Raw genomic sequence first — 14,350 nt, forward strand, 5'->3', positions numbered from 1 at the left:
GTTGAAATATAAGCCTCCCAAAATCAGTTATATTAGAAGGATGGATCTTAAGAACTGGTTATTTTATGAATGAGAGGGCTAAGCTGAAACTGTAGCCCAGGCCTCTTAAAATGCTTATCCTGATGTGCAGAGCTGCTCGGCTCCTTGATAAAGAATTGAATTGTAATGGTGTTTTTATCCTGTAACTTTTGTGCTCATTTGCAGCTGCTTCAGTGAGCATCTTGGGGGAGACAGTAAATACACATAATTCACCACCACTTATGCTTAGACATGAGCTGTTGAAAAGTTGGGCCCCGAATTAGTTTGTCAAGGGCTGCTGTCACAGCAGCAATCAGGCCCTGACGTGTCCCCAGCAGAGGCTGGGGGGTGTCTGCATCTGAAGTCAACTATTTGTTTTTATTTTTACTCCAGAGCTAAGACATATGCATATTTGATAACAAATCACTAGTGCAGAGAACTGCTGGGGAGAAGAAAAAATAAAATCCTCAAATCCTATTTTTAAAGCTAAGAGAAAACTCTTTCCAGGCTCTACAAACAAGATGGCGCGAAATGGTGCAAGTGTTATGGTATCATTAAATCTTCCCCACGAGCAAGTGGAGATCCTTGCTGAAGTACTACAAGAAGTCAATGCTTCGTCATGTTTGAAATGAGTGTTTTACAGAGGCCTGTAATTTGGTTGTCTGAATCTGAAAGTGTGACCTGAATGGTGACATCTCTCCGCATTTTTGTGGCCTCAGCTAGGCCTGTGCTATCTGTCTGCTTAAACACCGTCTCAGAGTGGAGAAGGACCTCTTTCCACACGTGCTTCTCCTCACCCAAGGTATTTGAAACGAAGTGAGCTGTAAGGTGAGTGCCCTGCGGCCCCTCGGGGTGTCACAGAGCATTAGTCTTCCTGGACACCCTACCTGAGGAGTAGAGCTTAAAATAGGGCAAGGGCTGGGCTGCCTCACGCTGCGTGGTGATGGGATGAGCAGGGAACGCAGCCACTGACTTCTCAGTGTGTTACTCTCACAGGGCTGAGCAGCTCCAGGTCTGTTTGTCAGAATTTGAAAGGACAAACACACGAAGTCCAAGGGGAAGCTTTGGTGTTTTGAGAATTGCATGGTGAATAGGAACGAGGACATGGAAGGAGATTCAGGAATATTGGCAAGGCAGTACAAGAATAATAAGTCTGTGTGTTAACCAGGGTTAGGATGAGCTGCAGGAACAAAGGGCAAACTGTCAGCAGATGTTTCTTCTTGAACTTGTAGCTTGGTTTTCTCTCATTTTTTATAGCGGACAATCTTTGGGGAGAGAGTAGACATAGAATTGGTAAAAGCTGAAATTTGCCTTCCTGCTGTTTGCCTGAGCTCGTGGTCTTCTTGCACCCACCTGCTCTCCCTGCACCCCACTCCGTCTCCCCAAATACCTCCCTGCAGACGCGATTATCTCAGCCAGGTATAAGCAATAAAAATCCTTACCCAGAGGGTTTCTCCTGATTCCTGAAAACAAGGCTTAAGCCTGCCTTCTCCTTCAGAGCTGAAGATGGCTTGTGGGAGGTCTGAAATAAAATCTGAAATAAAAACCTCTGATGCTGGCCTTTACTTGGCTGATGATCTTAAACCATCCGTACCACTGGGACTCTACTACAGAAAATAAACAGATTTATTTAGCTCAGAATTCAACATTTTATTTTGGTGTGTACTCTACCATGCACAGCTGGGATGGTCTGCATGGCTCCATTGTGGTTTTGAAGGATGTAAGGAGTAGAGAGAGCCCAGGTTCGGCTGGAGAAGGTTATGAAATCCAGCACGACGGCTTGTTTTTCTCTTCCTGCACAGTCTGTGCCTCTGCTGTGCAGGAGTGCTAACCTCAGTGCTTTAGAAGCTGAAGGCAAGCTGTGAAATAAACTATTTTTCCTCTCCATGCCAAGTCTCTAGGATCATCTAAAATAGGAGGCGGATAATTTTCTGCAATTATTAATCTAATGAGAAAGAACATTAATAGTTGAAATCTCTAAATGCTTTGTTTACCCTTCAGTTTCTCATGAACGCTGATTAGAAAAGATGTTTTTGGGGGTGTTTGGGAGAAAATCATTTTCCAGTGCTGATAATTTAATCCAGTGATTAAATTTGACCCACTTCTCTCCAAGTCATTATTTCATCTCAGGTATTTACAATCTAAAGTCCTTCCTCTATTGTGCTGTGTTTCAAATCCTCGGTGGATTATATGTAAATGTGACAGATGCATGGGGTGGAAAAGCTAAAAATGTATTATAATTTTTTTTACCCTGCTGGGGAGTTTTGCTTTTCTTAAATTAAGAGATTAGAGAAGGAGAGCAGGTTCTGCCACTGACACACTAGACAGGTGAGTATTTATAGTAGTGCAATTTATGAGACAGCCAGCACGTGCCGTGTGATGATGCTGGCAAGCCATGGGGCTGATGTTTCTTGAAGATGCCCAGCACACCTTCAGCTGGCCCTAGCCATCGTGATGCTTTGGGGCATAGTGGGCTGCTAGATTTCATAAGTATGCTCCTTACAGGGTATATTGCAGGGTGTATACAGCCTAGAAAGAATACTTGTTATTATGGAAAATGCTTAGGAAATGGTTAATGGGTTTTAAGGGAAGAGTAAAGGAGTAGTCTGGCTTGGTTTTAGCTATCTAGTACTTAGAAATAGTTGCAAGAAAATTGTAAGCAATGTTTTCCTGGAATGTTACTTTTGCCCAGGTATCAGGAGTTTTATAAAGAAAATAGCAAAAAGAAATTTGAGCTATTTTTTAAAATTTTATTTCCTGTGAAATTACGAGTTTTGGAAACGAAACAAGCTATTTCAGGTAAATACTATCATTTTAAAAAGTACTTATGGGCCACTGTTTAATGTCTAAGCCCTCAAGAAACTGCATCAGTAGTAATATGCAACATTTCTAAGAACAATATAGTCAAAATACAATCCTATAAATGCCACTAAAAGCCTTTTTTTTTTTGGGTAATACTCTTTTCATGTGAGACTAAAGAGTTATTTTACACTTAGAGTTTGACTTTGGGAATATTAGAAAGATATATTTGATGTGACAGCCATTTGAATAATGGCAGAAAGGTGCGTGTGTGGTTTTTTGTTCCATAGGATAACTTATCACAATAAGACTTAAGATATTTTTCATTGTAAGAAAATGAGCCACTTACGAAAACAGCAGTCAGTGCTTGGTATCTCTGGTGTCCATCCAGCTCATCCCCTTTGGAGAGATGAAGAGCTCTCCTTGCCTGCTGCTTTGCTCTGGTTGTCTCTAGGTCTGGCCCTGGCCCACAGCCCTCATTGCAGATAGCACAGGTTTGAGAGACTGTTTTCTGATGCTGCTTAACCATTACAAGTGGTCTAACTTTCTGGCTGTGAATGAATCTACCAATACCTGCATGTTATTTACACACAAATAGAGCACAGACTCGTATCCGTGCACAAACACAAAATATCTCTGGTTTGAACCACTGCTTACAGAACCGCCACTTTCTTGGCTTTTCCAAATGGGCAGATGAGGTGTCGAAGAGTTTTTGAGTCTGAATGGGATGCCTGCGAGGTACAAGAAGCAACACCTGCTGCTCTGAGTGCTGGCAGAGCTCACAGATGAGCAGCCTTGAGTGTCCCACAGAGCCGCAGCTGGGTGTGTGCTGGCAGGGCACTGTGCAATGAGGGGGGGCCTCCTGAGATCCCTCCCCAGGTCTTAGCTGGGCTGGGTTGTTTTGCTTTCTTTTCAAGCTTGTATCCTTCTTCTGTGTGAGTGTAATGTGCAATGCGTTGCTTTATCCTTTGATGCGAGAGCTGTTTTGGTGCCATGCGGTCATGCACATATGTGGCCTTCATCTCTCAGTTCTCTTGTTTTGTGGCCTTGATTCAGCTAACCATTTTCTGAAAAATTAGGGGTTCACTTTTTCAAAGCTGTGCTCTGGCTTCTCTGTAGATCTGTCCAAAGCTGTACAAGTATTTCTCATCCCAGCTTACTCCCTGTGGCTCTCTCCCCAGCAGAGGAGCAGCCTAGGAGCACAACACTGAGCAGAGCCCAGCCCTCTGCTTGGGCATTGCCAATGCCTCATGGTGCAAGTAGGCACCTGGTTGTAACCCAGAAAAATAATAAAAGTAACAAAGCAGGAGAAAGGTAGGTTTAGATGATTTCAATAAGGCTTTTTTTTTTTTTTTTTCCCAAACCAGAAATGAGTTCCTGCTGCAGGACTTTGTGTATGGAACAGGACTGGGTAGAGATGACCCTCTCTGTGCAGTTTAGTATTTGGCTTTGAGCAAAAGTATTTCTCTAAATCCATTGTTTTGGAACAGGATGATAATTATTCTTTTCTGTAAAATGCACAAGTTCTCAGTTTGTTTTCGTTTTACAGATATTTCTTACTAAATGTTATGAGTAACTTATTGATAAAATTCTGTGTTTCTTGGAAAATAATGATTTTCTGAAGGTAAAATCAAAGTTTGAGTATGTGACTCTGGTATGGCATTCAGCTGGGGCAGATACACAGGTTAGGAGCATTATCCGTGGCATTTACCTGGCCACAGAGAAGCAGTCCTGTTACGCAAACCGAATTTCTCTCTTCTGCAGGGTTATGAGTGTAACTGGCAAAGCTAAATCCATTGCGAGGCTGAACTTGAATTATCAGGAGTCATTTGACCTAGAACCTAAATATCACTCTAATTAAAAGCGATCCCTCCAGCCTACCAAAAGGTGACGTACTGGGAGTCCAAAGGACTGGAAGTCACCCTCTGTGGGTGCCCTCGTTGCTCTGCCTGTGCTCAGTGGGTAGAACTGCCCAGTAGGCTGCTGCACCAAAACTAGAGGGACACGCAGACAAACTTTCAGGGAAGCAAATCAAAGTCTTCAGATTCACTGGCCTAGAAAGGGATGTGCTGACTCAGCTTTGTCTTACGTAACTGTAGTGTGTCACAGGCCTGGCTTTGGAGTATAATGAGGTTCTTTTTTAAGATCTCAAGGAAATTAAATGAGAAGCTGTATATTTCCCCTAATATTTCCATTTTCAGTTGTCTGTAATTTCTCCTCCTTTCAAATAGCGCTGGTATCCATGTGTTGAAGTGCAGGGTAGCCTTTTGGCCTGAATATTGGATTTCACAAACAGGCATCCCCTTACCTACAGACCTGGCGTTTCTTAGAGCAGCACATTGAAATGTGTCTTCTAACCCAAACCATTCTATCTGTCTATGATTAATATATAATAATATGAATAATTTTATATATTTTAATACTTCAGATTTATTTATATAAAATATATAAAAGTTCAGGACATGTAACATTTCCTTGCAGGACTCTGACAAAGCCAGAGCAGAACAGGAGGAAGGTGTGACCGCTTGCACCCACAGAGGTACTTATAGGCAGGGGTCCCCCCCAGGGGCTGTTTTAAGAATAAGCAGATCTGGTACAAATGCAATCGGTGAGCAGGGCTGGTTGGAGCTCTGCAGAGGTGGATGGCAGTCTGGGTATATTGGACTTGCTTCACAGGAGAGCAAAATGATCCTAAAGTTATTTGCTTTTAGCGGGGTCTTCAAGGCAGACCTCAGTACTTTTAAAGGCTGTTGGGGAAAGAGTGGGGAATGCTTGCAAAAAATGCCCTAAAGATTGGTCACCCACAGGTGTTGTGGGTGCATGGAGAAGTTGTTTGCAGGTAGTGTGTGTCCTACAGGAAGGGTTCTGCTTAAAAAAACAAACAAACAAAACAAAACCATTCAGTTGACTTGAAGCCCTAAATGCTTGTATTTCCTCTAAATAGTCTTATGTGGGAAAAGCAAAACCAAGCCATCTCTGATAAACCTCAGATATTTAAACACCTGGGCAGATACTTGGGGAACCTCCTTAAAAAATAAGCAAAACATTCAGGGTTTTCAGTCATGTTTAATTTAAACATATTCAGTTTAAGAAATGTTCTTAGGGTAAGCTGGTGCTCTGGAAGTTTCTCAGTTGTCAACAGCACTTTATAATTACTTCTTGCTATTTGAAATGGGCCGAAATAGATAATCCCATTAGAAATGGTACCTTTCTTGTGCAAGTGCTATTTAAATGGGAGCAGTGCCCCCTTCTGAGGCTGGTGGCAGAGAAATATGGAAAAATCCAGGAAAAAAAAAAAAAAAAACAACAAATGAATATGAGATTTTTCTTATAAATTTGTGCTGGCAGTTGTCCCTATCAGTCTGAACTGTAAATGGAGGTTGGATCCCAGCAGGACGGGGAGCCAGTGGTCAGGTTATGCTATGAGCAGAGCGTTTCTGCACGTAGCACTGGGCTGGAGCTGGGCCACTGCTGCCCTGTTTTCTAATGCTGTGCCTCAGATCTCCAGGAGGGTGCTACAGCAAATATAATTTTTGTACCCATTGGAAATATCTGTTGTTACCCTAGCTCACTGTTATATATGAAGTGGTAATTTGTGTTGAGAAAATGGTTGATATCAATAAAGAAGGGGGAGATGTGGGAGTGTGGCCATGGGGGTTGTCAAGCCCCGTGGTTGATGATAACATCAGACTCTTAACAATGAGGCCATCAGGAATGTAAAAGAGTTTAGAGGGAACCAAGAAACGTGATTCGGTAGACTCCATGCAGTCTCGTGTTTCTTGTTCTCCAGCCATTGAGGCATGGAAGTTTCCATGTGTTTGCTGTTATATGCAAAGTTATTTGACCAATGAAAAGTTGTCTTTGAAAAGGACCGCTCAGGGGAGAGGGGTATAAGAGGGGAGCCTGCCCTCAAGATTAAAAAAAAAAAAAAAAAAGGCAATATGATATAATAAAGTTATGTCATCAATAAAGAAGCAGAAAGAAGGAATGAAAAGGAACAGGCTGGCAGAACGGAGACCAGGACGGGAACAGGCACTTTGATTGCCTCATGAAGATAGGTTCGGCCAGACTCAGCAAACTGCTCAGAGAAGCTCGTACTGAAAGTTGCTGGAAATGGGCACCAGAGCTGGGAAGAAGCTCAAACTGAGAGAAGCGGACCCACACACACAACTGCCCCTCGCTGGTAAGCAGTTGCGCATTATGGGGAATCATACGTCCTTAGGAACAAAGACTGTCCCGGTAACCTTACAGCTCATTATCCTTATTAACAATTGGACAGTTTATAAGCCTGAAATATGGGACCAAACTGAGGTCAAGGTGTGGGACTCTGCAACTAAAAATGACCAGGTTGCAGTGGGATTGCTCGGCACCTGGCGAGCAGTCTCTGAGGCCTTAAAGAGCCATGTGGAGCCACAATCACAAACATGTGGCTTGCCAGACAGTGAGGGAGCTGTGGGCTCCTTTACTGATCCGACTGCTACGCCATCGGCCCCTCTGCTGCTACTGCCGTTGAAGGCTTTTGCTGTTACATCCCTTTGGCACCTGGACATGCCTTTTGACCCAGGCCTATTGGCCTTGAAAAGGAGATGGATATGCTTTTCTCCGATCCGGGAAGAACGGGATACAGAAGGCCTGAAGACCGAGTTGCTTGACAACTTAAAGCAAGACATATTGTTCAAACGGAATGGAAAATGGAGACTGTTAAGTCATGGAACTTAAAGGATTGTTTGTTACCTTTTCTGATTGTATAGGCATACTCAGGTTTGCCCTTCATACCTCTTTGAGATTTCATTTATAACATCACCATCCAGATGCTACAACCACTTGATATCCAGGTGTTTGTGATGAATTTCCCTGAAGTGACTCCATAATGTGACCCCAGGCCCTGGTGCAGGGGGTGCCACCAACACGGAGCCAGCTGCCCCTATAGACCCTGCCCTGATCAGAGCGTGATGAGGTGTGGAGTGTGCTGAGCCCCTGCTGGGTGCTTCGAGATCTCTGTTCCAGAGACCTCATGGGCCACATCTTCCAGCTCCTGGAGACCGTCGGTGCTGACCCTCCCCAAGTTTGGGTGGCATCTTTACCCCTAATAGCCCTCACTCACACTTCTATTAATTTATGCCATACAGTAAGATGTGCATTAAAAACAAACAAAAACAATTCATCTCATACATCCACCAAAAGCCCACAAGAAACAGTAATATATCAGTAAAGTTTACTGAGGTAATAATTTTTGAAGCTCTTTATAATCAATCTTGCATCTATTAATCATTTCAAGAACGTTTTCCCTTTGTGTAAACCCTTTATAGCTTAGCCTTGCAAGAAATGTTTCCAGGAATCTGCTTTGCAGCCACGGTGCAGAATGACGCTGCTCACTGCCTCCCATTGCAGGCAGGAAGGCACTGTTTGAGGTAAAGCTTGGTATATTTGCCAGCAACAGTACTTTTGCTTAAAAGTTCAGAAAAGTACAATTGCTGATGATTAAAAAAGCCTAATAGCTATTCTACAGGAATATTTTTTTGATTAAAATAACTAAATATTGCAGTTTTTTAATATTTAATGAAGCATTAGATTAAAATTGGACTCCATAACCTCAAGTCTTAATGTCCGTCTGCATAAAGGTGAGATTCTGCTTAGTACTGATGGGTAAATGCAAGGCAGCATTGTGCCACTGAGAGCAGGCTGTAAGTCAGTGGAATTACTCCTGATTTATGCTGAGAGAACCTAGCTCAGTAATTCTTAACGATAAATTAATTGTATGCATTGTGCTTAAGCATACAAGCAAATATCTCTGTGATTAATTTGAATTTATGGTTCAGTAATATATTCAGAACATTATCATCTTTTCTCGTGATGGATCACCAGGATAAATTATCTCCTAGGTTTATATATGTGCATAGATATGTTTTGTTTGGATTACGACGAGAAGTGGGATTAAACTCGGTTAAGTAATTGCACAGCAGGGTCCAGATTTGGAATGGGAGCGAAGTATCCTATAGCATAAGTAAATAAGAGCTGTGCTACACTTTGGAAATGGAAGTTCTATGTATGAGAGAGTAAAAAAAAAAAAAAATCAGGAATGACAGTTTATAAAAGTCAAAACAGTGTTTCTCTTCTATCCTGCCAAGTGAATGCAATCAGCCATCTTAGATGTTTTTTCCCTTTATTCCTTTCCTTCTTTAAAGAGATGTAAATTTTTCTGTTGAATAAGAATTACCTTTGGAAGGGCGGCAAAATGCATTTCAACTTGCCATGATGGATAATAAGACCATTAGAGCAACAACAGAAAATCTGATTTAGGGTAACCTGCAGGCGAGTTGGGAGAGGCTCCAGAGGTGCGTGCCAAGCCACTGCGGCCGGTGCCAGGCGGGGAGGACGAGCCCTCCAGTCCCTGGCACGCCTTGGTGCATGCGCCGAGGGCTGCTCGGAAGGGTGGGCTCCGATCAGTAATGTATCACCCAGGGAGGATCAGGGGATGACCACGGTTATGCTGAGTTACCAAACCCAGTGCCTTGTCGGTGCAGGCAGCTTTTCATCATCAGGTTTCATCAATGGGCCAAACTGCAGCCCAAAGGTGACTGTTCCTCTGGCTCTTCTGCCCATTCCCTTTCTGCTGTTGGGATGCGATTCCAGGACCTGCTGGGATGAGACCTTCCCATTTGCTTCCTGAGCTAACTTCCAGCTAATTGATTATAGTTTGCTCTTGCACGGTAGAGAGAATTCCTCTTAGTATTTACCTCCTGTTCTTGTGGGAAATAACCCTATCCTGCTCAGCTGTGGGTTGGGAAGCTCAACTGTGTTTCAGAAATGTGGAAACAGATGGGGAATGGTGCCATTGACTGGGGGCACTGGTCTGAATACCATAAAGTAAATCCATCCCCTTGGCAGTGGTGGGGAATCCAATAACCGTGTGTGTGGTGGTGTTTCAAGGCACCTTGTGTGGTCGTTGTCAAACTAGATTGCCCCAAAGAAAATATGGAGATATATCAGCAATTCTTCACAGTTTGATGGCATCTTTCCCACCCCATGCCACTTTCTACAGCACATATATCAATATGAGGAATTAATGTTATTCAACTAAATTTTAATAACATGACCTTACTCTAATTCTGTTGTTTCATGAAAAGAAAGTTACTGGTTTTGCCAGGGGAAAAAAAAAAAGGCAGCTTTAATATTAATAACTCAACATATTCTTATTTGCTTAAAGAGAAATTTCCTTATTTTAGGTGAATATTTAATCTGTAGCTTTTGATTTCTTTCTTTTTTTTTTTTTTTAATAATTCCAACACTTACCTTTGTGGTGGGAGGAAGGTGCTCCTCTGAAGGAGTAAATGTTGTTGGTTGGCTTCCCTCCGAGCTGGCTGGGAGGAAGGATGGCATCTCACGGGTCAGCAAAGCATCATTTCTGCACGCAGGTCCCCACCAGTGAGTAACTGTAGGGGCAAGAGCAAGGGTGGTTGAAAGCTGTGTTGCCTCCATTTTCTCCTTGTGGTTGCCTTCTGACAAAATGAATTAAGAGGAAGAAAGAAAGCACTGTTAGATTTGTATTCGTCAGCCTCATTTCAGCTGTTATTGTCTAATAAACTCCAACTGAGCTCTCATTCACAGATGTCACATTCTGTCTCGATGGCAGGTGATCTGACTATGGAGCACGCTGTATTTGTGACAGCTTTAACAGAAAAGACTAAAGGCTCCATTCATTGTTCTTGCACTCTTTCGTACGAAGCTGATTGCTTTTCTTCATTGAATTACCCCGTGTCTCTGGGTGAAATTCACAGCAGACACGATACAAGCCCTGGTTTCTCCCGAGCTGTGCATGGTAGCACCTCCCTGGAGCAGCCGGTACGAGCACTGTTTGAGAAGTGCTCGGAGGGAAGGCAGCAATGTGTGGCACCGAGCAGCCGGCTGCTCCATGGTGCTACCAGCAGTGGGGCTCCCGAAGCTTTTGGGAGCTCTGTGAGGTCCTGGTTTACCTCCCACCCTCCTAATGATCCCTAAGAGAGGGTTATCAGCGTGTTGTCTGAAAGCATAAACAGTGCTGGGTGAATAACTCTTGCAGTTAACTTTGTAATAACCAGCTCATTCGCAAGGCCTGATCTAGAGCCTATTGAAGTTAATGAGAGCTGTTCTGCTTGCTCTTCTTTCTCTGATTGCTAATTGTGTGTAAACAGCTTTCGGTCATCACAAGTTTGTTTATTTGAAATTATTTGCAGATTAATTTTGGTAATTCATTTCTCCTTGAGCATGCAGGGCGTTCAGTGTTTGAAGCAGATGATTTCAGTCGCTCACATTTGCAGCTTGCACCCATGGTCTGCTCCTCTATCCTGCCTGAAGGGAGCTGTTGTGAGCATCATCATTCACTTACTCAGAATTTTCTTTTCCTTCTGTTTGTGGCCAGATTTAAGGGATCTTTTGACCTGCTATGCTGAATCTGGTCAAAGCTCAGTCTTCCCCATGTGTCTCTTGTTTAAGCACCCACAGATGACCATTGTCAATGAGTATGCAAAGCAATTGTAGGTTTAATATTCCTAATAAACTGCAATGCTACCAATGACTAACAATTATCCTCTTTGCTGCATGAGGCAATGAGCATTGCTACATAGTGTGTGAGGTTCCCCGTCCACGTAATGTGAGTGAAGAGCAGGCAATCTAGTTCAAGGCTTTTTTAAACTTTGTAAAGGATTTAAATATTTATCAATACGTATGTCTGCTTTATTTTAACATTATTCTGATATCAAAACATGTTTTCTGGCTTCCCTTTCTCAAGTTCAAAGTGATGTGGAATAAACAAGTGACACTGGGGATTCTGTTTTGTGCTATTCTAGTAAATATTTTGTGGGCCACAGTCATTTGAAGACAGGCAAACACTCAAATATTGATGCCACAGTGGAAGGAGGAAGGGAGGGCTGAGCTCTGGGTGGAAGCCCCCATAGCACAGCGCGGAGCTGGAGCACAGTGCTGTTCGTGCCATGGGGTACGGGGCCCAGCTGCTTGGCCCTCATGGTCCCACCAAGGCTTTGCAGGACCCCCTGGAGCTGCACATGGAGGAGCCCCTTGCACAGGCATGCTCTTCTGCTAAGGCACGTGCCTTGCAATTCTCAGAGAGAAAGTGCTCTGCCTTGCAGAGCTGAGATGTGAGAAATTCTGCCATCCACTTTGTAGCCAGAGCTTGTGGAGATTAGGGGTAACAGCCAGATGAAGTCCTCTGGTGGACACTAAGTTGTATTCCTGTAAATTTGCTTAACTCATCCTCAAAGGCAGTAATGGTCTAGCATTATGCAGCCCACAGGGATTTCGTGCCATCTGGCTTCAGCTCATATCGGAGTATCTGGGCAGAAATCTTCTAGACTGGTCTTGCCTATGCAAAGCTGTACATCCTTATGCGTCATCTTATAAAATATGGATTTGGTGCTGGCGCCTTTACCATTCTGGTTTTTGAAGCTCTGTTTTTGAGGATAAGTTGAGTAGATTTCAGCAGTGACTTTGAGCATTTAGATGCCTGGTGTAGGTGGGGCACAAACAGCTTCCAGATACGCAGAATTGGTTCATAAACAGATCTGGTAGTATCAAGGCTGTCAGAAAAGAAACCTTCAACACACGAAGGTAAATAATGGCTATGCTGGCTGAAATACTGCTCAGAAGCACAAAAGCATATTGTTGGATGGTCTCTGTAAGGTAAGGAGCGTTGGAGAGCAGGGTCAGCCGGAGAGCAGGGTCAGCCGGAGAGCAGGGTCAGCCGGAGAGCAGGGTCAGCCGGAGAGCAGGGTCAGCCGGAGAGCAGGGTCAGCCGGAGAGCAGGGTCAGCCGGAGAGCAGGGTCAGCCGGAGAGCAGGCTCTGCACAGCAGCATTGCAGGGTGAGGGATGGAAGGACGTGGGGCATCAGGGAAACACTGTAAGAAAGAGAATGGGCTCAAGTGAATCTGGTATTTTATCAGGAAGAATGAATTTCTGCTGTCAATAAGTACAAACAGAAACACTGTATCTGAGCATCTCAAGGGTTTTCTGTATTAACACCTAATATTTCTGATTCCAGTCCTGAAGTGATCTATGCTTGTGCTGTATGTCATGTGTTGTTAATTGGCCCTTGGTTCCAAGGGAACTGAAACGAAGAAAGGCAGGAGTGGGAGCAGATCACAGCATAAGGACAGGTTGACACCACATTCGCACGTTTGTGCAACCCGAGAACTGAGCTGTGCCATGGAAATCTGTCTTGCTTGGGTGGGAGGCAGGAGGCACTTTCCCAGCAGAGCAGGATGCAGCTCTGCAGCGCCTTGTAATGCTTGGAAAAATAAAACTCAGGAGAAACCCACGGAGATGCGGCTCTTCCCTTTGTGAAGCGGCTGCTTATCCTGCAGCCACTAGAAAGTGGAAAGACCGAGTTGTCTCCCTGCTGAGCTGTTCCTGGAGTCCCCTGGTGTCTGTCTGGGGCAGGCACATGGATAAGCAGAGGGCAGAGTGCTTTGTGGGGAGAGTCTTCCTTGCTGTTGCTTGGGATGGGCCTTGCCTCTTTCTGTCCACACTACCAGCAAGGCTGTCCTGCTGCGGGATATCATTTCTGTACTGTGCGGGGGTAACATCCCTGCCAGCCCGTGGTGCCCGAGGACTGGTGTTAATACTTCGATGGAGGGGAATTGCTTTTCTGAGAGCTCTTTGAATGGCATCTTTATTGCAAATGTCAGGCGGGTTTTTCTTCTGGGAGGAAACACGGGCAAACACACGTTGAGATCACATTTGTTCATCATATTAAATTGTTCGGCGTTGCTGGGAAAATCAATACTGCCTTTTAATATAGAAAGCCCTGGACAAGTTGCCCCAGGTGAAAGTCCATGGAAAGAGCATTCCTTTGGAGAGGCGGCTGTCAGCAGGAACGAAGGCAGGTTGTCTGCAGCACTTCGGCTGATGTGCAGAAGCTGCAGTTAAACAACCCATGGCTTGATGGCTATGTTTCCAGCTGCTCTGGCTAGTTTGGAGGCTTTGTGTCACCTTGGTTCTGCCTTTCAGCCCCCCCTGGAACAGAACCAGGCCTGTTCATCCCAGGCTTTAGCTGTTGCAGGTCCTGTGGGAGAGCAGAGACTGCAGGACCACCTCCATCGGCCCCTCAGTTCTGGGTGGTTTCATGATCTGAGCTTCCCAGGCACTGCGAATTTGAGCTTGGGAATCCCTTATGTAACAGTGCTATGTGATGTAGGAAGCTTCTGCATCAGAAATACATCTTCTAGAATCTGAGCTGCTGCTTTGCAGCAGATGTCAGTCTGGACAACTTTTTTTTTTTTTAATTTTTATTTTAAGAACGACTTCATTTAGTTTAGCTTAATTGATTCAGAGTTGACTTCAGATAAACTATTGAAGTGTGGTTGTAGTTGCTCGGTACAGCTTAAAAGTCAATGCCTCTTCCTGTCCCTTCTTCTTTCCATCTGATTAATGGTCTCGTTAGAATACGGAGCACTTTCCAAAGCCTTTATTTTCATTTTATAGAAGGTTCATAAAAGCTGTGAGCCAGAAGTTGAGGACTGGAAGCACTCACTTTCCCAT

General features: G+C 44.0%; 1 protein-coding gene across 3 annotated transcripts in view; it reads left to right on the forward strand.

Annotated features, from left to right (window-relative positions):
- MDGA2 (MAM domain containing glycosylphosphatidylinositol anchor 2) overlaps positions 1–14,350 on the forward strand; it is a 328,803-nt gene that overhangs the window by 73,051 nt on the left and 241,402 nt on the right. The window lies entirely within an intron of this gene.

Source organism: Aythya ferina (assembly GCF_964211825.1).
Source record: "Aythya ferina genome assembly, chromosome: 5".
Lineage (NCBI taxonomy): Eukaryota > Metazoa > Chordata > Aves > Anseriformes > Anatidae > Aythya > Aythya ferina.